This window comes from Schistocerca serialis, chromosome 3, assembly GCF_023864345.2.
Source record: "Schistocerca serialis cubense isolate TAMUIC-IGC-003099 chromosome 3, iqSchSeri2.2, whole genome shotgun sequence".
In the NCBI taxonomy this organism is placed as follows: domain Eukaryota; kingdom Metazoa; phylum Arthropoda; class Insecta; order Orthoptera; family Acrididae; genus Schistocerca; species Schistocerca serialis.
Genome location: NC_064640.1, coordinates 976835818 through 976858940, shown reverse-complemented (window position 1 = coordinate 976858940; position 23123 = coordinate 976835818).

The window sequence follows — 23123 nt, the reverse complement described above, 5'->3', positions numbered from 1 at the left end:
ACTATCAACGTAGACAAACAAATCTTAGAATGATATTCCCATTCATCTTCCGACAAAACAGCATAGCACTGTTTTGTAAGTTTCCTTTTTACAATGAAACGAACACCCTCAGCTGCTTACAGGCGTTGACATACGTCAACAGGGACAGATGAAAATGTGTGCCGCGAGCGGGACTCGAACCCGCGTTCTCCTGCTTACATGGGACACGCTCTATCCATCTTTTTTTTTTTGACTAATGAACCGCTGCAGGAGCAGGACGACGGGTAGGGCAGGGGTCGACACCCGAAGCCTGGCCATCCCGCCGCCACGCCCAAGCAACGTGTTCGAGTTCGAGGATCGAAGGATCAGGAAGAGGATGGAGTGGGTTTGTCGATGTTGTTCTTTTTATTTATTTATTTCTTTAATTTTTATAACATTTTTTTGTATTATAGATTTATTTTTGGTTCATTACAAAGAAAGATCCTACAACTGCCGTAGCCGAGCGTCCGAGTCGTCTTCTCGTCTGTTGGGAGGGTGTTCCCCCCTATTCCGTCGGAAGAGGATCAATATGCTCCAGGATTCTTCTTCATTTTCAGCGTCTCATACCCGGAACGCCCCAGTGAGCAGGAGGATCCGCAAATAATGAACCTAAATAATTTGCGAAACGAGTTCTGTACTTCGGGTGGCGGCTGAAAGCTGCATGTGTCGCCATCAATAGGGACCAAAAGTCGAGTGTGCCTTTGGGAGCATCACAAAATATGTAGTAAACGGCCATGCCTTTTAGCCAGTTAACGGCGTTCGTTCTGGTTGATGGAAAGTATACGACGTCGGGGCGCAATACGTCATCAGGGGAGATAGACTCCGGCAATCGCCGCAAAAGTAATGCCAGCATGCGCTGCGTCAGTAGCCAGCACTCGCTGGTCGCGGCACACGTCAGACGGTGTGCATCCGAGTCAGCGACTGAGCATGTCGGACACAAGGGGTCGTCCGTCAGATGTATGGAATGTAACCTCTGACGAGTAGCGAACTTCCCATTCACAACCACGTACCACAATGAACGCACCGTCGTAGGTAGAAAAGGCGTGTGTACCGCTCGCCACACCGTGTTCCAGGCAACTTCAGGATGTCTGTGGGTGACCGTATTTACAGGTTGCCGCTGCTGATAGAGGCGATAATAGTCTTTTGTGCTGGGCTTCCGTGTCGTCGGAAGTTCTGACCGTAAGTAGCTGAAGTCAATAAAGAAGTCTCTGATGTGGGTGAGTGCCGGTGAAATGTGTCCTACAGAAACCGGGGGATGCAGAGAGTGTGGTGCCACTTCCGCTATCAGGGTGCCCGTCAGAGTGGTGTGGGCAGAGGTCCACGTGCGACGCATAGTGTTGAGATAAAGCGATCGCGCACGGTTATATACGTGAATTAAACCGATACCGCCCGCCCGCTGCGGCAGTGTCAGGGTGGCGTATCGGACTTTAAAAACCAGACCGGTGCTTACGAAATGTCCATATGCTGCTTGAAATCTGTCGGCCATCGTAGCTGTCAAGGGAAGGATATGCGCAAAATAGTTCAGTTTTGAGACAAGATAGGTGTTGACATAACGTGTTCTGAGGAGCATATCCAAGCGACGCAGTTTGTTGTCCTGCAGCAGAGCACGTGTCTGATGTAGGAGCCGGCGGTACGTAGCCGCCGCAGTGCGGCGGACATTGCTATAGAATTGCACTCCTAAACACTTGAGTACGGGCACCTTGTCAAAGGGCACCGCCGTTGTGTGGGAAATCCCCCCTCCGACATCCATGTATTTGTCTTCTTCACGTTGATGACGCTCCCAGCGACCGCCCCGTACTGGCGTAGCCACTGTAGCGCCATATGCATTTCATCCTCTGATCTGGCCAGGGACACCACGTCATCGGCGAATGCACCACAACAAAAGGTCACGTCCCGTAAGGAGATACCAGTTAATCGCTGCCGTAGACCATGTAAAGTTGGTTCAAGCGCTGCAGCAAATAATATGCCCGACAGGGGGCACCCTTGTCGCACTGACCGTCCAACAACAATGTGACCAGACTGATAACCGTTGACCATCATGCGTGAGCGCGCTCCGTGGACCAGTCGAAGGACCACCTGTGCAGACTCCGGAGAGAGACCCATGTGTTGCAAAACTGCGCGTAAGAAGCCGTGATCGACGCGGTCGAACGCGTGGTCAAAATCTACGGCGACAAGGGCGCCTCGTATTTTGCAGGCCGCCGTCAAAGCAATTACGTCGCGGTATGCTCCTAACGCCGTATGAATGTTGCTGACACCACATAAACATGTCTGATCGGTGTGGATGGCTTTCCCGATAGCGGTGTGGAGACGCGCGCGGAGGATACGGGCGAAGATCTTGTAGTCGTTGTCGAGGAGTGTGAGTGGGCGAAAATCCTGCCACCTACAACCACCATTCGGTTTCGGAACTGGGATCAAGATGCCTTCTGTGAATTCTGTGGGGACAGTGAAATCAGGGCGGATCAGGTCTTGAAACATTTGGAGCCACTTGTCACCCATAAGGTGGTAAAAAGTGCGGTAGAATTCCAGGGGTAAACCGTCCGGTCCAGGCGACTTGTTCGGTGCTCCGCGTGCCAAGGCCGATGTCAGCTCGTCGGATGTAATGGGCAACAGCAGACTAGCATCGGGTGCCACGCCCCGAGGGGCGGGAAAATCGTGCAACAGCTCGTCATAATCACGTACATGTCGCGGATCTTCCATGTACAAGGTCCCATAGTGTCTGGCGAACGTGTGCGCGATGTCCGTTTGTGTCACTGCGCGCCCGCCGTCCTCCGTGTTTACCGCCGTAATGAGCTGACGTTTGCGGTGGCGCCTCTCGCGCACAATGTGATACACTGACGCTGTTTCGTTGGGGATACAGTCTTGCACTCGCGCACGGATGCGGACACCGTCGAGCTGCTCTGTCCTGATGCGAAGTAGACGAGCTTTGATGCGTTGAACGGACATCTGACGTTCGGGAGACGGCGGTTGCGTCGCCAGCTCACGTAACGCTGTATAGTAAAATTCCGATGTTGCCCTTTGCCAGTTCGATCTGTCACGCCCGTAGGCCATCAAGGTCTTTCGGAGGGCAGGTTTGACACATCCCAGCCACCACAGCAACGTGGAAGCATACATAGGCAGGCGCCTGATACATCGATGCCACGTGTCAGTGACTGCTCGCCGACACGCTTCCTCGCGAAGGAGGGAGACGTTCAGCGTCCACGGGCCCCTGCTGCGTCTTGTGAGTTGTCGGGGCAAGGCGACAGTGCAGATGTACGCGAGATGGTCCGTGAAGGCCGTCGGCCAGAGTTCTGCATCACGGGTTGCTGTGCGGAGGGCACGCGAGACGTATATCCGGTCCAGACGACTGGCAGAATGGCTGGTAAAGTGCGTATATCCACTCTGGGTCTCATGATGTAAGAGCCATGTGTCGTGGAGCGCGAGGTCACGTATCAATGCTTGTAGAGCCGGGCATGGGACGTAATGCGGTATCTGGTCCTCGGGCCGCAGAACACTGTTAAAATCGCCGCCCACTATGTAATGGTCCATATTTCCTTGCAAAAGTGGGGCCAACTCCTCCGAATAGAAGACATGCCTGTCACCACGGTGCGAATTACCGGAGGGAGCGTAGACGTTAATGAGGCGCACTGCGCCAAGTGTGAGTGCGATGCCTCGCCCGTTCGGCAAGTAAGTCGCGTCCGTCGCGTCTATGCCATCTCGGAGAAGGATGGCCGTTCCTCCTGCGCCATCACCTACGGGTAGGCTGTACGTGGTGTAGCCATCTAGGTCTAAACACAGCTCGGGACGGACCTCCTGGAGAAGGGGAATGTCCAAGTCTGCCGCTCTGATCATGTCGTGTAACATGCGGGTCTTGACAGTGGAGTGGACACCATTTACGTTGACTGTTCCCACACGGTATGACTGAGACATATCAAGTGGCGGAGGCAGTGTGTCGGTGCAATCCCACAGTGATCTCACACACCACACACCACACAGCCATCCATCTGCATGCTGTGCATTACTGTGCCGTAGGAGTCCCTGACTGGCAGAGCCCTCTGGGCTCAATGTCAGCCAAGGGCTCTGGTGGAGATATCGATGTTTGCTGTGCATCATCTGCCTCCATATCGTCTGCCCAATCACCAAGAGACGATTGTGATGTCATTGGGGGCTAGACGCTTTCACAGGAGCCCACATTTTGGGATTCGACGCAGTGCGCCTCGTTTTCTGGGCCACCAGATTTAGGAGAGTGTTCCTTGTCTTCAGGCACCTTCTGGTGAATGATGCCACTGGAGTCCGTTGCAACTGTGGGCGAGTCAACGAAGTCGATGTCTTCCGCCGGCTTCACATTCCTGTCCTGTTCGTCAGCTGACAATCGCCTCTTCTTGTGTCGCTTGGGTGATTTTTGCTTTCGGGTCCGTGATTCGACATCCATTGGAGGGCGGGGCTCGATACAGTCTCGGTCGCTAGGAACCCCTGTGTCTGATCCCGACAGTGACGGTGGCTGGGTGCCCACGACGCTGCGGTGGGCGGAGGCTGTAGGAACCTCTGCACCGTTGGGCTGCGGCGTCGTCGACGGCGCTGACTCTCCAACGGAGCTGGCAGCGGCTTGAGGAGGTAGCAGGTTTTGATCATCCATCACATCATGTCGTGGCGCCTCCACATATGTTAGCGGGAGAGAGGTCATAGTGGATCGTTGGGGAAGTTCATTGCGGTGCACCTGAACGAGGCGGCGCTGCAGTACTCAGTTCTAACATGGCCCTCCTGGCCGCAGCCCGAGCAGGTCCTCGGTTGTCCATCATATATAACAATTGCGCGGCAGCCACCAACGAAAACATACGATGGAACGTGCTTCTTAAGTTCTATGCGCACTTGTCGTACCTCGTTAAGGACAGGGTACGTTTCGAACGTGTTCCATTTCTCCTCTGTGTGGCTCAGAACTGTGCCGTATGGCCGCAGCGCATCAACGACTAGGTTGGCAGGAACTTCGAACGGTAGTTCAAAGATGCGCACGGTACCCACCCCCAGACCAGCATGGTCAACTCCTACCACGCTCACGTTACCGTCTGCGTGACAGAAGCGAAAGCCGTTTGCAGAGCGTTGGAGTAATCTGTCGCAGGCCGCTTCGTCGATCAGTTTGAGGTACACTGTGCTGGTTACAATAGACAGATGAATTCCTATCAGTTCTTGTGGTTCGATGTGCATGATGTCTCGCAGAAACCGTTCAATTTCATGGGCCTTCGGTCTCGTGTACGATGCGTTGAACGTGAGTTTGATTGTAGCTTTTCGATATGAGAACGCCATGTCGGGTCGGTACAGGTACTATACGGCAAGACAACGACGCGACCACGCGCTAGCGGGTAAACAATAACACCTGCGGAGCACTGCCCGGCGCGCCGAGCCCGTCCGCACGGTAACACGGCTGAAAGCCGACTGCCGACTGTTAAACCTAACTAACCTAAGGACATCACACAACACCCAGCCATCACGTGGCAGAGAAAATCCCTGACCCCGCCGGGAATCGAACCCGGGAACCCGGGCGTGGGAAGCGAGAACGCTACCGCACGACCACGAGCTGCGGGCATCTGAGCCGCCGAGGACACAGAGGGTAGCGCGACTGCAGGGATTTATCTCTGGCACGCCTGCCGCGAAACCCACATTCTCAACGTATTGTCCCGCACTACATTCGTAGTGCCCCCATAATTTCATTCTAACGAGCTGCATGGTCACCGATGGTATCTGTTCTTTCGGACATGTCCGAAAGAACAAACAGATACCATCTTAGTATATATATAGTTTCCTTTTTTTTCCACGCCATTCTCTGTATTTAGTCCATTTTACAGCAAATGCCGAAAGCTGCCATAAATCGAATTGAAGGTTGTTCTGGGTCACTCCTTCCGTTCGAATCTTCGTTTCATAGCATAGCTCCTATTTGCGTTTAACATACGACATTAATGATGTTTGGCATAAAATCAGTGAATCTATCGACGTTTGTCTCCGATATATGTACAAGTACACATTGCAACGCTTATTACGTTGAGTAGTGTAGCACGTCAACATGATTAAACATTGCCGCCCGAAGTGGCCGAGCGGTTCTAGGCGTTGCAGTCTGGAGCGGCGCGACCGCTGCGGTCGCAGGTTCGAATCCTGCCTCGGCCATGGATGTGTGTGATGTCCTTAGGTTAGTTAGGATTAAGTAGTTCTAAGTTCTAGGGGACTGATGACCTCAGCAGTTAAGTCCCATAGTGCTCAGAGCCATTTTTTGATTAAACATTATGTCAATTAACGGTCACTTGATAAACCGACTTTATGACAAAGATTAAACAATATACAAGATGTGACGACAACTTGTAGCACGACTCCATTTGACACTTCAATGTTGAGTAAATATATGTTGAGTATTCACAAATACGTTTTAGTAATTACGACAGAAGGGTGTAACTTTAGTTAGGTATCAAGTATATGACGAACTATGCTTTCCGTCCCCGGTAGCTGAGTGAGACCCCTTGCAAGCCAAATCAAATACACCATGCCCCGTGTCAACGGACCATTCGTCACACGAGAGGTTGAAGCTGCTAGCAAATTTCGATGCAGACAAGGTTTTCCCTGATACTAGAAATGCAGAAAAAGAGACATCGAAAGCTAATCAACACAAAACCTTGGCTGATGAATCGGATGAAATGAATCAAGATGAAGAATTGAATGAAACTGGGGGAACGGAACAGACTCCTGCCCCAAGAGATCAATTGAACACGATGGATACATCATTGCCGGAACATATATGCGAAAAAGGATTTTCCTCCGACAGCACTTCGTATGACGAATAATGACTTCGGTAATGAATAGGACAATACGAACGCAGCACAAGCCTACAAAATCGCTACGTTGAACGTTAATAAGATACGCTCCTCTCTGCATTTACAACATCTGCAAGACGCAGCTGACGTTGATATACTACTGTTACAGGAAGTAACAGATATTAAATTAGAAAACATACGTGGATACAACGCCACAATAAACCCCGGTAGAGCTGGGAACCGCAATTCTCACGAAAGAAGGCATCCGTGTTACACAAATAGCAAACCTTGAGGGGTTGCAGTGACTGTTAACAATGCCCGCATCATCAACGTTTATGCACCGTCAGGCAACAATAACAGGCGTGCTAGAGCGGATTTTTTAAAAAGTGAAATCGTTCATCTCTTCGGTACACGTCAAGATTATATAATCCTAGCCGGCGATTTTAATTCTGTATTTAGCCCGAAAGACCAGACACCGAATTTCAACAAGTCCTTAGAACTGGAAAGAATAGTCCACCAAATGCACTTAACCGATACCTGGGAACATACCCATGGCGCACAGGCCGGTTTCACATATTTTACCAATCACTCAGCAAGCAGGCTAGACAGAATTTACGTCTCGTCCAACCTTCAGAACCATGTACTCCAGTCTGAGGTCTGGCCCCGCTATGTTTTCTGACCACGCCGCGTACATCACCACAGTAAATTTGGAAAAACAAGAGACTTACCGAGCAAGGGGCATATGGAAACTCAACATTACACATCTACAAGATGAGGAATGACGCGTACCATTTACTAATGTGTGGCAAGAATGCGAGAAACGATTCCCGCTATACAGTTCTGCCACAGCTTGGTGGTTACAATGTGCGAGGCCTAAAATAAGAAGAATGCTGATCGATTACTCACGACAGAAAAGTTTCTGGATTAAAGAGACGACTGAATTTTATTTTAGCTGCCTTAGAGACCTGTACACCTTGGACTCACGATTAATGGAGAACTTTAGCCGGATTCAGAAAGTTAAAGCAAAACGTTTAGCACTGAAGCGGCGACAGTCAGAAGGTTTTCAAGTCAGAGCGAGAATACACAACATTGTAGAAGGGGAAGAAACAGCTATGTACCATGTAATGCGTGAGAATAAGAGAGGAAACAGAAAAATACTGACAGAAGTTAAATTACCTGATGGGACCAGGCACACAAAACAGCATGAAATTCGAAACGCTGTTCATAAATATATCTCAGATATGATGTCCACCAAACCTACCGTCGACGAGGCGCGGCGTGATCTTGTTAGAAACGTATCAGGACGAATTAGTACAGAGCAAGTAGAAAATCTCACGGCTGAAATAGAAGAGGACGAATTGAAAGACGCAATAGCACAGAGTCCTAAAAATAAGTCTCCAGGTCCTGATGGTATCCCCGTGGAATTCTACCAAGTGTTCTGGCCACAAATGAAAAGCAAGTTGCTATGTATGTACAACGAAATCATGAAAGGCACTGTTGCCGCTCCCAAAGAATTTCCTGAAGGGATCATAGTTTTTTTTTTTTTTTTTTTTGGTCATCAGTCTACTGACTGGTTTGATGCGGCCCGCCACGAATTCCTTTCCTGTGCTAACCTCTTCATCTCAGAGTAGCACTTGCAACCTACGTCCTCAATTATTTGCTTGACGTATTCCAATCTCTGTCTTCCTCTACAGTTTTTGCCCTCTACAGCTCCCTCTAGTACCATGGAAGTCATTCCCTCATGTCTTAGCAGATGTCCTATCATCCTGTCCCTTCTCCTTATCAGTGTCTTCCACATATTCCTTTCCTCTCCGATTCTGCGTAGAACCTCCTTATTCATTACCTTATCAGTCCACCTAATTTTCAACATTCGTCTATAGCACCACATCTCAAATGCTTAGATTCTCTTCTGTTCTGGTTTTCCCACAGTCCATGTTTCACTACCATATAATGCTGTACTCCAGACGTACATCCTCAGAAATTTCTTCCTCAAATTAAGGCCGGTATTTGATATTAGTAGACTTCTCTTGGCCAGAAATGCCTTTTTTGCCATAGCGAGTCTGCTTTTGATGTCCTCCTTGCTCCGTCCGTCATTGGTTATTTTACTGCCTAGGTAGCAGAATTCCTTAACTTCATTGACTTCGTGACCATCAATCCTGATGTTAAGTCTCTCGCTGTTCTCATTTCTACTACTTCTCATTACCTTCGTCTTTCTCCGATTTACTCTCAAACCATACTGTGTACTCATTAGACTGTTCATTCCTTTCAGCAGATCATTTAATTCTTCTTCACTTTCACTCAGGATAGCAATGTCATCAGCGAATCGTATCATTGATATCCTTTCACCTTGTATTTTAATTCCACTCCTGAAGCTTTCTTTTATTTCCATCATTGCTTCCTCGATGTACAGATTGAAGAGTAGGGGCGAAAGGCTACAGCCTTGTCTTACACCCTTCTTAATACGAGCACTTCGTTCTTGATCGTCCACTCTTATTATTCCCTCTTGGTTGTTGTACATATTGTATATGACCCGTCTCTCCCTATAGCTTACCCCTACTTTTTTCAGAATCTCGAACAGCTTGCACCAGTTAATATTGTCGAACGCTTTTTCCAGGTCGACAAATCCTATGAAAGTGTCTTGATTTTTCTTTAGCCTTGCTTCCATTATTAGCCGTAACGTCAGAATTGCCTCTCTCGTCCCTTTACTTTTCCTAAAGCCAAACTGATCGTCACCTAGCGCATTCTCAATTTTCTTTTCCATTCTTCTGTATATTATTCTTGTAAGCAGCTTCGATGCATGAGCTGTTAAGCTGATTGTGCGATAATTCTCGCACTTGTCAGCTCTTGCCGTCTTCGGAATTGTGTGGATGATGCTTTTCCGAAAGTCAGGTGGTATGTCGCCAGACTCATATAATCTACACATCAACGTGAATAATCGTTTTGTTGCCACTTCCCCCAATGATGTTATAAATTCTGATGGAATGTTATCTATCCCTTCTGCCTCATTTGACCGTAAGTCCTCCAAAGCTCTTTTAAATTCCGATTCTAATACTGGATCCCCTGTCTCTTCTAAATCGACTCCTGTTTCTTCTTCTATCACATCAGACAAATCTTCACCCTCATAGAGGCTTTCAATGTATTCTTTCCACCTATCTGCTCTCTCCTCTGCATTTAACAGTGGAATTCCCGTTGTACTCTTAATGTTACCAACGTTGCTTTTAATGTCACCAAAGGTTGTTTTGACTTTCCTGTATGCTGAGTCTGTCCTACCGACAATCGTATCTTTTTCGATGTCTTCACATTTTTCCTGCAGCCATTTCGTCTTAGCTTCCCTGCACTTCCTATTTATTGCATTCCTCAGCGACTTGTATTTCTGTATTCCTGATTTTCCCGGAACATGTTTGTACTTCCTCCTTTCATCAATCAACTGAAGTATTTCTTCTGTTACTCATGGTTTCTTCGCAGCTACCTTCTTTGTACCTATGTTTTCCTTCCCAACTTTTGTGATGGCCCTTTTTAGAGATGTCCATTCCTCTTCAACTGTACTGCCTACTGCGCTATTCCTTATTGCTGTATCTATAGCGTTAGAGAACTTCAAACGTATCTCGTCATTCCTTAGTACTTCCGTATCCCACTTCTTTGCGCATTGATTCTTCCTGACTAATGTCTTGAACTTCAGCCTACTCTTCATCACTTCTATATTGTGAACTGAGTCTATATCTGCTCCTGGGTACGCCTTACAATCCAGTATCTGATTTCGGAATCTCTGTCTGACCATGATGTAATCTAATTGAAATCTTCGCGTATCTCCCGGCCTTTTCCAAGTATACCTCCTCCTCTTGTGATTCTTGAACAGGGTATTCGCTATTACTAGCTGAAACTTGTTACAGAACTCAATTAGTCTTTCTCCTCTTTCATTCCTTGCCCCAAGCCCATATTCTCCTGTAACCTTTTCTTCTACTCCTTCCCCTACAACTGCATTCCAGTCGCCCCATGACTATTAGATTTTCGTCCTCCTTTATATACTGCATTACCCTTTCAATATCCTCATACACTTTCTCTATCTGTTCATCTTCAGCTTGCGACGTCGGCATGTATACCTGAACTAACGTTGTCGGTGTTGGTCTGCTGTCGATTCTGATTAGGACAACCCGGTCACTGAACTGTTCACAGTAACACACCCTCTGCCCTACCTTCCTATTCATAACGAATCCTACACCTGTTATACCATTTTCTGCTGCTGTTGATATTACCCGATACTCATCTGACCAGAAATCCTTGTCTTCCTTCCACTTCACTTCAATGACCCCTACTATATCTAGGTTGAGCCTTTGCATTTCTCTTTTCAGATTTTCTAGTTTCCCTACCACGTTCAAGCTTCTGACATTCCACGCCCCGACTCGTAGAACGTTATCCTTTCGTTGATTATTCAATCTTTTTCTCATGGTAACCTCCCCCTTGACAGTCCCCTCCCGGAGATCCGAATGGGGGACTATTCCGGAATCTTTTGCCAATGGAGAGATCATCATGACACTTCTTCAATTACAGGCCACATGTCCTGTGGATACACGTTACGTGTCTTTAATGCAGTGGTTTCCATTGCCTTCTGCATCCTCATGTCGTTGATCATTGCTGATTCTTCCGCCTTTAGGGGCAATTTCCCACCCCTAGGACAAGAGAGTGCCCTGAACCTCTATCCGCTCCTCCGCCCTCTTTGACAAGGCCGTTGGCAGAATGAGGCTGACTTCTTATGCCGGAAGTTTTCGGCCGGCAATGCTGATTATTTATCAAAATTTAGGCAGTGGCGGGGATCGAACCCGGGACCGAAGACGTTTTGATTACGAATCAAAGACGCTACCTCTAGACCTAAAAACTCACTTAGCAAAGCAATTGAAAACCTTCGCCCAGTAACATTACTCAACAGTGATTACAAAATTATGGCCCGTGTATTAGCAAGAAGAATAAAAATGGTTATTAACTCTGTAACTGGCACGTACCAAACATGTGTAGGCAAAGACAGAAACATCTATCAGAATATATGCGAATATAGGGATATAAAATCAACCGCAAATGTATGTCGAATAAAATGTGCTTTACTGTCATTAGACTTCGAGAAGGCGTTTGACAGAGTAGATCATAAGTATCTCCTTGGTATCATGGAAGTAATGGGATTCCAACCACGACTCGTGAGGCTTATTCAACAAATTCTGAAAAACAGTGTAGCACGAATAATGATAAACGGACAACTAAGTAGAGCGATTGAATTGACTGGATCCGTACGTCAAGGTTGCCCAATGTCAATGGCCCTTTTCGCAATAGCAACAGAACCTCTCCTCGCGACACTCACGCATCACCTGCAAGGATTGTGTATAAACGGCAAGAAAATAGTGTGCAACGCCTACGCAGATGATGTGGGCGTCCTGGTTATAAAGGAAGATGAAATGGCGAAAGCTCTTCAGATTGTACACACATATGAACTTGCTTCTGGCGCCAAACTAAATAAAAGGAAGTCAGGCATCATGAACCTAGGCAGAGGAATATGCATGCAAAATCTGGGACAATTGACGGAAGTATCCACATTGAAATGTTTGGGTATTGAATTTAGGAGCAACATCTAACACACTATTGCCGTCAATTACAAAAAACTTCTTGCAAGCATACGAGCATCTGTACAAGGAAACAGTATGAGGCAACTAGACGAGATACAGAAAACCAAACTAGTAAATGTGTATATAACATCCAAACTTAACTATGTTGTCCAAGCTTTTCCGATGCCATTAGAAACAGCCAGAAGAATTTTATTCGCGATAAGAAGCTTTGTATGCCAAGGCAACATTTTCAAAGTGAAGTTCAATACACTCCCAACAAGGTAAGGAGGTTTAAACCTTGTTGATGTCAGTTACAGGTCACGAGCGTTATATGTGTGTCGAATGTGCAAGCAATGGAAACAGATGCCCGACAGCTTAACGGCCCACTTGCTGAATGAAATTGCTCCAGCAAGCATACAGCCGCCAATAGATGTGAAGCATATACCAGCTGGTCTTTGTCACCTAAAAACTTTTCTCGTTGAGTACAGTTATATCTCCTCGTGGCTCTCAGAACAGCAGTTGAAGAGAGTAAAGGACATCTATACATATTTGATGGAAGCTAAGGAAGGAAATATTATTGAAAGAAAATACCCCAACAACGATTGATCTGCAATTTGGAATAATACCCACGTTCGGAACTTACCCTCTAAGGTGAAAGCAACTTGGTATAATGCAGTCAACAGGAAAATATCAACTAATTCCAAATCGCATGCTATACATCTCACAAATTCGCCCTTGTGCGCGTCATGCAACCTTTTTGACACTGAAGAACACTGATTCGTGTGTGAAAGAGTAAGAGACATATGGCATATAGTTAAGCAGAAATTAGCGACCGTTAGTAGAACATCTCAAACCGTTTTCACTGCCGCAGATTTTCGGACTCCAGACGCAGTGCCATATCCTAATACGAAGAGAAATGCTGTTTACTGGCTAAAAGGGCACACAGTGCACTATATCTTGAAGGCAGAAAATAAAAGCAAAGAAGATTACTGGGTGTATCTAACGACTCAGCACCATCGTCTCATGCGGACAAAAGACTGCAAAAAAAATTACGCATGCTTCCTAAATAGAATCATGGAATAAAATTATACAGAGAACAATAACAGATTAAGATTGGTACGGAATTCATCGATGTCAGCCTTGCACGATTACAGATAACTGGAACCGGAATGTCTTCGATCCTTTCACGAGACACTACAGAAAAGAAATCAAGTCCGTGGCAAGACGCACCGGACTACATTCTTATGAATAAATTAGACATCAAATTTTATGTATTTTATTTTTTTTAATCATCTTATGCCATAGCAGAGAAGTTTTAAGTTCTAAAAAACGTTTTTCAAGGGGATGCAAGATTTTATGTTTTCCTTATGAAGATGAGAGACTTCACGTTTCAGTTTATTTTAATATACTTGTCTTTCCATTAGCAAGAGGAAGATTCAATACCTTTAATTAACATTAAGAAGAAATATTCATTCTCATTTATGTTAGCTAAGGTAATTTAGGCATCCAGCTTACAGAAAAAAAATAAGAAGCCGAAATAATAAAAAATAAAATAAAAAAATACAAAAAAAGAAAAAGTGGCCAAGCACTCGCAAAAAGTAAGAAAAATGAGGATTTGGCATCAAAAACATAAAAAAGTACATAAAATAAAAAAGTAAAAAAAGTTGATAGAAGGATGGACTCTTAATAATAATAATAACGACAAAAGCAAAGACGCTAGCCGAAGAAGGCGAAACAAGGTGAGCGTTTGGAAGGGCTGTGAGGGAAGAAGGGAGGCCTGATATTAAAAAAAAAAAAAAAAAAAAAAAAAATTGGTCAGCGCGACAGACTGTCAATCCTAAAGACTCGGGTTCGATTCCCAGCTGGTTCGGAGATTTTCTCCGCTCAGGGACTGGGTGTTGTGTTCTCCTAAACATCGTCATTTCATCCCCATCGACGGGCAAGTCGCCGAGGTGGCAAGTCGAAAGGCTTGCACTCGGCGAACGGTCTACCCGACGGGAGGCCCTAGTCACACGGCATTATTATTACTGACTATGCTGTATTAAAATGTGGTCACGATCGACATCTACATTATTAGTCTATTGGATGAAAAGTGTAAGGTACGGCTTCGGCAGGCGAAAATTCAGGCAAGGCACGAGCGTACCACCAGATCTCCAGTGTTCCAAATGGCTTAAAGTTGTTTCGGTGTATTTGCATACAAGTCTTGTAGAGGCGAGTAACAGACTAGCGGATGCAGTGAGGACGCGGATAGACTTTTTCATATCGGTACAGACCTTCCAATCATGACATTTGGATTCGTACAGAGCGTGCTGCTACGCCGTGATGCGGTCGAACAACAAATGGACAGAAAAGGGCCGTATGCAGCGACTATCTGGTACTGTACCACACAATGTGACATCGGCTGGCCTTACTATCCACGGGCAGTAGTGGATCGTACAGCGTCGACTGCAATGTTGTGTTGAGAAGGCTCTGAAGCACTGAAAGCCATGTGCACCTGTCTGCGTCGACGGGTCGGCGCTCTCTGCTGCGCATTATACATGTGCCTTCGTTCCCACTGTTCATAAACTGAAAAAGACTCGTATTGTAATGGGCATAAGGATGAAGTCTCGTATTGAATTGTTCTACAGCGATGGCTGCGAGCTACCGTGTTGACCACAGTCTGGTAGTCTGTGTCATCCAGTGGCGTAATGGACAAAGAGGTGTGTGATATTTTGGAGAGTCACTGGAACAGCAACAAATAAATCTGGGACGCCTTAGCGTTCGAGGTAGTACGCCTACTTCAGACAATTCCAGCTGACATAAGTAAACCCCACTCGCATGTAACGAGGAATGTGAAAGGCTTCTTCCAATACCATTGTCGGCAAGGCTCCCCCCGTCGGAGCTTTGAGTCCGCCCTCGGGCGTGGGGGTGTGTGTTAGTTTAAATTAGATTAAGTAGTGCGTAAGCTTAGAGACCGATGATCTCCGCAGTTTAGTCCCATAATACCTCACCACAAATTTCAGTTTCAATACCATTGTCTATTGCCCCTTCCGTAGCTCGCATATTCTCCTGATACATCGTCTATCGAACATACCGATCCGGTTCTCTAGCAACCAATGTAGGTGCTACGTGGACTTGCAAACAAATCTAGTCGAGGTAGATGCCACAGTGGTGTACCCAAACCCTCAATTGTTTCATGTTATCGTATCTAGAGGCATAGATTACAGTTCAGACTTGGAGCTCAGTAGCGAGAGACATGTATTGTTCTGTGAAGAAATAACTGATACAACAAATTTAATTTCCCAAATTTGTATGAAATCATTATAGACCGCAGAAAGAACATTTATACATCGATTATACACACTGAATTTATAATGGATATAGGCACTTTTTTCCAAGAAACAGTGAGGATACGGCAAGGTAGGCAGAAAGATCGTCCAGTCGACGTTGAGGACGTTAAAGACGGAGCAGCAGCTTGGTTACGTGAAGGATAGGAAAGCAACTCAACCATGCCCTTTCAAAGTAACCATCCCAGCATTCAACCGAAACGACTTGGGGAAATAACCGGGAACCTAAATCTTGATAACAGATGGGAAATTGAATCGCTGTTTCTCCCGAATAAGAGTCCAACATGTTACTATGATCCACCTCGAGCAGATAGGAGAGGGTATTCATTTTCTCTCTCTTTTTAAATCGTGTGGTTTTTAAGAAAATACAGAGCTATCTCATGAAGGAAACTAACGTTATTTCCTAGTTAACAACATGTCTCACAATAGCAACTCTAGATATATGACTACAGATGTCGCATGTTCGTCGCCTTTTACGTCGATTTATAGTTTTATTCGTACACATCGAAGCTATGTGACAATCTCTGGCAGTTTACCAATAATGAACTATATTTTATAATGAATTGTTCCAGGTAACCTGCAAATAGTTTAATTAGTAGTGCTTCTCCCATTCAATAAGCTTGTAGCAAGGAAGAATGACACTATTTGCAGCTTGTCTGGAATAATTCATTACAGAATGTCATGTTATGATTCTATGCTGCAGGCCTGGACAAAAAGAAAACAAATGAACAATATGTTATCTAAGCTGCAGGAAACGCCGTTCTGTTTATTTTGATTCAACAATGTGCTGAAGAATGAAGCATCAGAATGGAGGACGTGCTGGATTATACAGAGTGACTCAGCTGCCGCAACCGCTGCGTTTTATGTAACGTGCAACGCCTTCAGATAACATCTGCAAAGTTTTTCGTTTTCTCTCATTTGCTACGTGCGAACTACACTCCTGGAAATGGAAAAAAGAACACATTGACACCGGTGTGTCAGACCCACCATACTTGCTCCGGACACTGCGAGAGGGCTGTACAAGCAATGATCACACGCACGGCACAGCGGACACACCAGGAACCGCGGTGTTGGCCGTCGAATGGCGCTAGCTGCGCAGCATTTGTGCACCGCCGCCGTCAGTGTCAGCCAGTTTGCCGTGGCATACGGAGCTCCATCGCAGTCTTGAACACTGGTAGCATGCCGCGACAGCGTGGACGTGAACCGTATGTGCAGTTGACGGACTTTGAGCGAGGGCGTATAGTGGGCATGCGGGAGGCCGGGTGGACGTACCGCCGAATTGCTCAACACGTGGGGTGTGAGGTCTCCACAGTACATCGATGTTGTCGCCAGTGGTCGGCGGAAGGTGCACGTGCCCGTCGACCTGGGACCGGACGGCAGCGACGCACGGATGCACGCCAAGACCGTAGGATCCTACGCAGTGCCGTAGGGGACCGCACCGCACTTCCCAGCAAATTAGGGACACTGTTGCTCCTGGGGCATCGGCGAGGACCATTCGCAACCGTCTCCATGAAGCTGGGCTACGGTCCCGCACACCGTTAGGCCGTCTTCCGCTCACGCCCCAACATCGTGAAGCCCGCCTCCAGTGGTGTCGCGACAGGCGTGAATGGAGGGACGAATGGAGACGTGTCGTCTTCAGCGATGAGAGTCGCTTCTACCTTGGTGCCAATGATGGTCGTATGCGTGTTTGGCGCCGTGCAGGTGAGCGCCACAATCAGGACTGCATACGACCGAGGCACACAGGGCCAACACCCGGCATCATGGTGTGGGGAGCGATCTCCTACACTGGCCGTACACCACTGGTGATCGTCGAGGGGACACTGAATAGTGCACGGTACATTCAAACCGTCATCGAACCCATCGTTCTACCATTCCTAGACCGGCAAGGGAACTTGCTGTTCCAACAGGACAATGCACGTCCGCATGTATCCGGTGCCAACCAACGTGCTCTAGAAGGTGTAAGTCAACTACCCTGGCCAGCAAGATCTCCAGATCTGTCCCCCATTGAGCATGTTTGGGACTGGATGAAGCGTCGTCTCACGCGGTCTGCACGTCCAGCACGAACGCTGGTCCAACTGAGGCGCCAGGTGGAAATGGCATGGCAAGCCGTTCCACAGGAGTACATCCAGCATCTCTACGATCGTCTCCATGGGAGAATAGCAGCCTGCATTGCTGCGAAAGGTGGATATACACTGTACTAGTGCCGACATTGTGCATGCTCTGTTGCCTGTGTCTATGTGCCTGTGGGTCTGTCAGTGTGATCATGTGATGTATCTGACCCCAGGAATGTGTCAATAAAGTTTCCCCTTCCTGGGACAATGAATTCACGGTGTTCTTATTTCAATTTCCAGGAGTGTATTAGTCCTCCAGAAAAAAGAACAAAATCTCTTTGTAGGAAATTTAATGTATTTCAATCTTTTACTGGGGTACGTTTTTGCTAGAGGCCATATTTTTAGAATTATTCAAGAAAAACGTACGAAAGTTATCTTCAGATGCGTTTTCCTTGAATAACTCAGAAACCGTGGCTTCTAGCAAAAAAACGGAACCCATTACAAAACTGAGCTACATTAAATTTTCTACAAAAAGTAAATGATCTGTTCATTTTTTCTATAAGATTAAAAGACTGCACATAGTGAACAAGAAAAATGAAAATCTTGTGTGTGGTTTTTGAAGGCGTTGTGGATTGCATAAAACTTAGTGGTAGGGGCAGCTGAACCACCTTGCATGCCGATAATTTTCCGGCTGTTATAAATGTAAAGCTGCACACTGCTACAGAAACAAAAGTTTCTAGGTCGGCTCTCGCAGAGGTACGTTTTAACAAAGGAGATTGCAGATGTCAGTGAAAGAAAAGTCATAAAGTGATATACAACTGTGAATGAATTTAAAGAATCTTGCAACTTTCTGTGAGCTATTGAAAACTCCCACAGAAGTCAGTCGAAGCTAAAATTCAAAGTAGAATCCTTGAACCTCAGGAGTCTTTCGGCTCTCGGATCTGAATATGATTCAAAGAAGGGAAAGAGTTCTGCGGTAATAGAATGGCAAATCATAGCTTTCCAACGACTATCATACGATCGTTAGTCATCGCCTTACAGTTGTTGATGGCCAAACTCCGATTCAGAAGTTATTTCTGCGGGCCTTGGAAAAACCAATCTTGGTCAACTACGTCTATTCCTTAGATGCGTTCTTCCTCAGTTGTTAGGTCAACTTTCTATGCGCAGTTAATTAACGGAAGAACTGTATATTGCGCGCTTAATGTGGCGAGGAAAGTAATTTGTGGACGACGTTACGGAACAGAAGGAGAGCGTGACGCCGTAAAATAAGCTTGCCATGAACTGCGATAAGGTAACACCCCTGCATCTGTGGTGAGCGGGGCCACGTATTTCCTGACCTTGGCTTCTTATCTCTCACGCACGCGAGACTTTCATTATTCGTTAAACTCTTGAGTTCTGGAAACCCACCACTACAAGTTTTCTAACTGCCTACAAGACTCACGGTAATGCATGAAATGTGATAGTCAGAAGATCTTTCTTCATGTCATGCTAATTCTACATACAGTTTTCACAAGAATAGAAACACCTACTCACATTAAAGAAAGTTTTGCATCACCCCAGTTTCCAGAACTCCTGAAGATAGACGTTGACTGTGACTGTGGATATTGTATCACAGACACAGTCCCTTTGACTGTTCAGAGATGTCATAAGCCCGTCCAAAGATGTAAAAACCATGCATGAGCAGTGCCTATTAGACAGAGGGGGTCCGACAGCCGATCACTTCCAGACATTCCATCAGGAAGGAGGTACACGGCTCGTGTTGTCTGTAGTTCAGCCATGTGTAGACGATCCATACCGCGGTTCCATCGCGTCCGCATTGTTACTTTGTGCCAGGAAGGGCTCTCAACAAGGGAAGTGTCCAGGCGTCTCGGAGTGAACCAAAGCGATGTTGTTCGGACATGGAGGAGATACAGAGAGACAGGAACCGCCGATGACATGCCTCGCTCAGGCCGCCCAAGGGCTACTACTGCAGTGGATGACCGCTGTCTACGGATTATGGCTCTGAGGAACCATGACAGCAACAAACCATGTTGAATAATACTTTTCGTGCAGCCACAGGACGTCGTGTTACGACTCAAACATGCACAATAAACTGCATGACGCGCAACTTCACTCCCGACGTCCATGGCGAGGTCCATCTTTGCAACCAAGACACCATGCAGCGCTGTACAGATGGGCCCAACAACATGCCGAATGGACCGCTCAGGATTGTAATCACGTTCTCTTCACCGACGAGAGTTGCATATGCCTCCAACCAGACAATCGTCGTGTTTGGAGGCAGCCCGGTCAGGCTGAACGCCTTGACACACTGTCCAGCGAGTGCAGCAAGGTGGAGGTTCCCTGCTGTTTTGAGGTGGCATTATGTGGGGCTGACGTACGCCGCTGGTGGTCATGGAAGGCGCCGTAACGGCTGTACGATACATGAGTGCCATCCTCCGACCGATAGTGCAATCATATCGGCAGCGTATTGACGAGGCATTCTTCTTCATGGGCGACAATTCGCGGCCCCATCGTGCACATCCTGTAAACGACTTCCTTCAGGATAACGAGATCGCTCGATTAGAGTGGCCAGCATGTTCTCCAGACAGGGATAGACTGAAAAGGGCTGTTTATGGACGACTTGACCCACCAACCACTCTGAGGGATCTACGCCGAACTAGGAGTGGGACATTCTGGACAAACAGTGCCTTGATGAACTTGTGGATAGTATGCCACGACGAATACAGGAATGCGTCAATGGTAGAGGACGTGCTACTGAATATTAGAGGCACTGGTGTGTACAGCAATCTGGACCATCACCTCTGAACAGCCGGCCGGGGTGGCCTAGCGATTCTAGGCGCTACAGTCTGGAACCGCGCGACCGCTATGGTCGCAGGTTCGAATCCTGTCTCGGGCATGGATGTGTGTGATGTCCTTAGGTTAGTTAGATTTAAGTAGTACTAAGTTCTAGGGGACTGATGACCCCAGCAGTTAAGTCTCATAGTGCTCAGAGACATTTGAACTATTTAGAACCACCACCTTTGAAGGTCTCGCTGTTTGGTGGTACAACATGCAATGTGTGGTTTTCATGAGCAGTAAAAAGGGCGGAAATGATGTTTGTGTTGATCTCTATTCCAATTTTATGTACAGGTTACCGAACTTTCGGAATCGAGGTGATTCAAAACTTTTTTTGATGTGTGTATGGTCCGGAACACAGCAAACTTGTAAGATGACAACGTTGATCACTCGTGTGCTGCTCTTGGTCGTTTGTTATTTCAGTTCTCTTCAGCACAGGCGGTGTATTGTTACACTTTCTCAGGTGTAGCTGGGCAGACGTAGATGAACAGTGGCATACTCACTTTCTTCTATCTACAACAGATCGTTGGAGCGCAGCTTGACAGACCAACTGCACCATACCACAGAATGGTAGCGCGTTAGGTGTTTAGAGAGCACCATGTCCGATGTGACGACAGCATAAGCAAATCATTGCAAGGTATTGTCGCAGAAGACTAGCAGAGGACGGAAACCAGTCCTCTGAGACTGATACTGAGTAACACTGCAGAACATGGTCTTCATTATCACTAAGAACATCAGAATTGATACAAAACTAGAACAAGATCAGTATGTTGAACTCCTGTTCCTGTAAACAGAGTTCTACAACACCTGAATATCCATGATCTGGTGACATTCCTGGGATCATCTCGAAGAAACGCTTTAGCGCAAAGCACATAGTGCCCACATAGACCAACAAGAAGCACCGATAATTTAAAATGTAACATTTATTGAGCGTGATTCTATTTTAGGCTTCCGAGGCGATGATATTGTTTTCAGCTAATGTGTAACTACGTGCCGTAGGGCTCACACAAAAATAGCGTTTTACAGGGTGAACCGCGTAGCTTGGACACCCTGAATATTTCATAAACCGTTCTGAGTATCAAAAGGAAGTTTATGGCAAATACGGAAGAAGCAAGGAATTTTCTTTGTTGGTAACATTTGCATCTTTTTTTCTACGGAAATAATGATGCAACAACTTTTTTTGTTTTAATGGAGCGACATGCTTTTTAAATGGCGTTCTAACCTTCTTGGTAATAGGAGTCCAAAGATATAATTTCGCTAATATTTACAGCAAATTTTTTTGCAAAAAGTGCTATGCTAAGAAATTTTATGAATTCAAATGACAAGCGAGGTGACAAGATGCTTCCGTTCCTTCGCTGAAGGCATGAACATCTTTGAAAAGAGCTCGACTTCGTGCAGGAAACAGCGCATGCCCGTCACCACCTTTGTGTGGGATTCGAGTGTGTTTGCGTATTTGACACTGCGTGTAGTATGACATTTAGAAAGAACAAAAGACTCTCTATTCTATTAATTCACGGTGAACGCGTTAGAAATCCTAAACAAGCCGTGAAAATATATGTTATAACCTATCCTAATCGGATCCTCATTTTGCGACAAACGATGGAAATAATTTGTTGTCAAGAGGTGATTTTCAGGACAAGCTATGAATGAAGCACGAAACGATGCACGAAAGTGTTCCGACTCAAACTTTTAAAAACTCAGCAGTATTTTTGCAAGTTATTACGACTGAAGCTGGTTCATCCAATCAAGCATTCTTAGAATACTGCACCAATATGTCCTTCATCTTTTCCAAATCAGCCTTCATCATCAGTTCCTTGAAGCTGATTTTTAACAACAGATCTTGATTTGTGCATTTGTCATTTGTGTCAATAGGTGACGACAGATCTTTCTTGAACAAGGTAATGTTTACTTATTGTCTTTGTGAACCTGTTTCCCATTTTTCGGCCGATGACATTTTGCCAGCACGCTTGGAGGGCATTCTCAATGAATTATCCTCCATTGCCCGTTGCGGTCCGAAGTCTCCCCCCTCCTTCTAACAATGGACAGTAATTCTCTGAGAATGCCGTTACACGTACGGACAAAAAGGCAGATTGACAATCAAACAACTTTTCGCCGAAGAACGCTTAGACGACTTCTGGCAATGTGTCGAGAAGTGACCGTAAAAGTCTTAATGCTTGCATAAGATATTGTTTACTGGTGAATCTATATTCATGAACCACGGACAAGTAATTTACGCTGTATGCATCACATGACAGTAGAGAATCATCGATGGCTCTGCAATGACAAGCTCGGTGCCAGTGAAGCGAAAACGTATGATGTGAAATCCTCTGGGACTTAGTGAATGGACTGTGTCTTATTGAAAAGACACTAACCGACCGCAATTACGCCATTTTCCTCAAACATGTTTCACCAGCAGAATTGGAATATTATTCCTCACCGTACGTCAGGATATTTTGAGAACGCACATAATTTCTGTCAGCTTGTGAGCTCCAATGCGTCCCCTGTCTCTTAGTGTGCATCAGGCAGGCGTTCAGG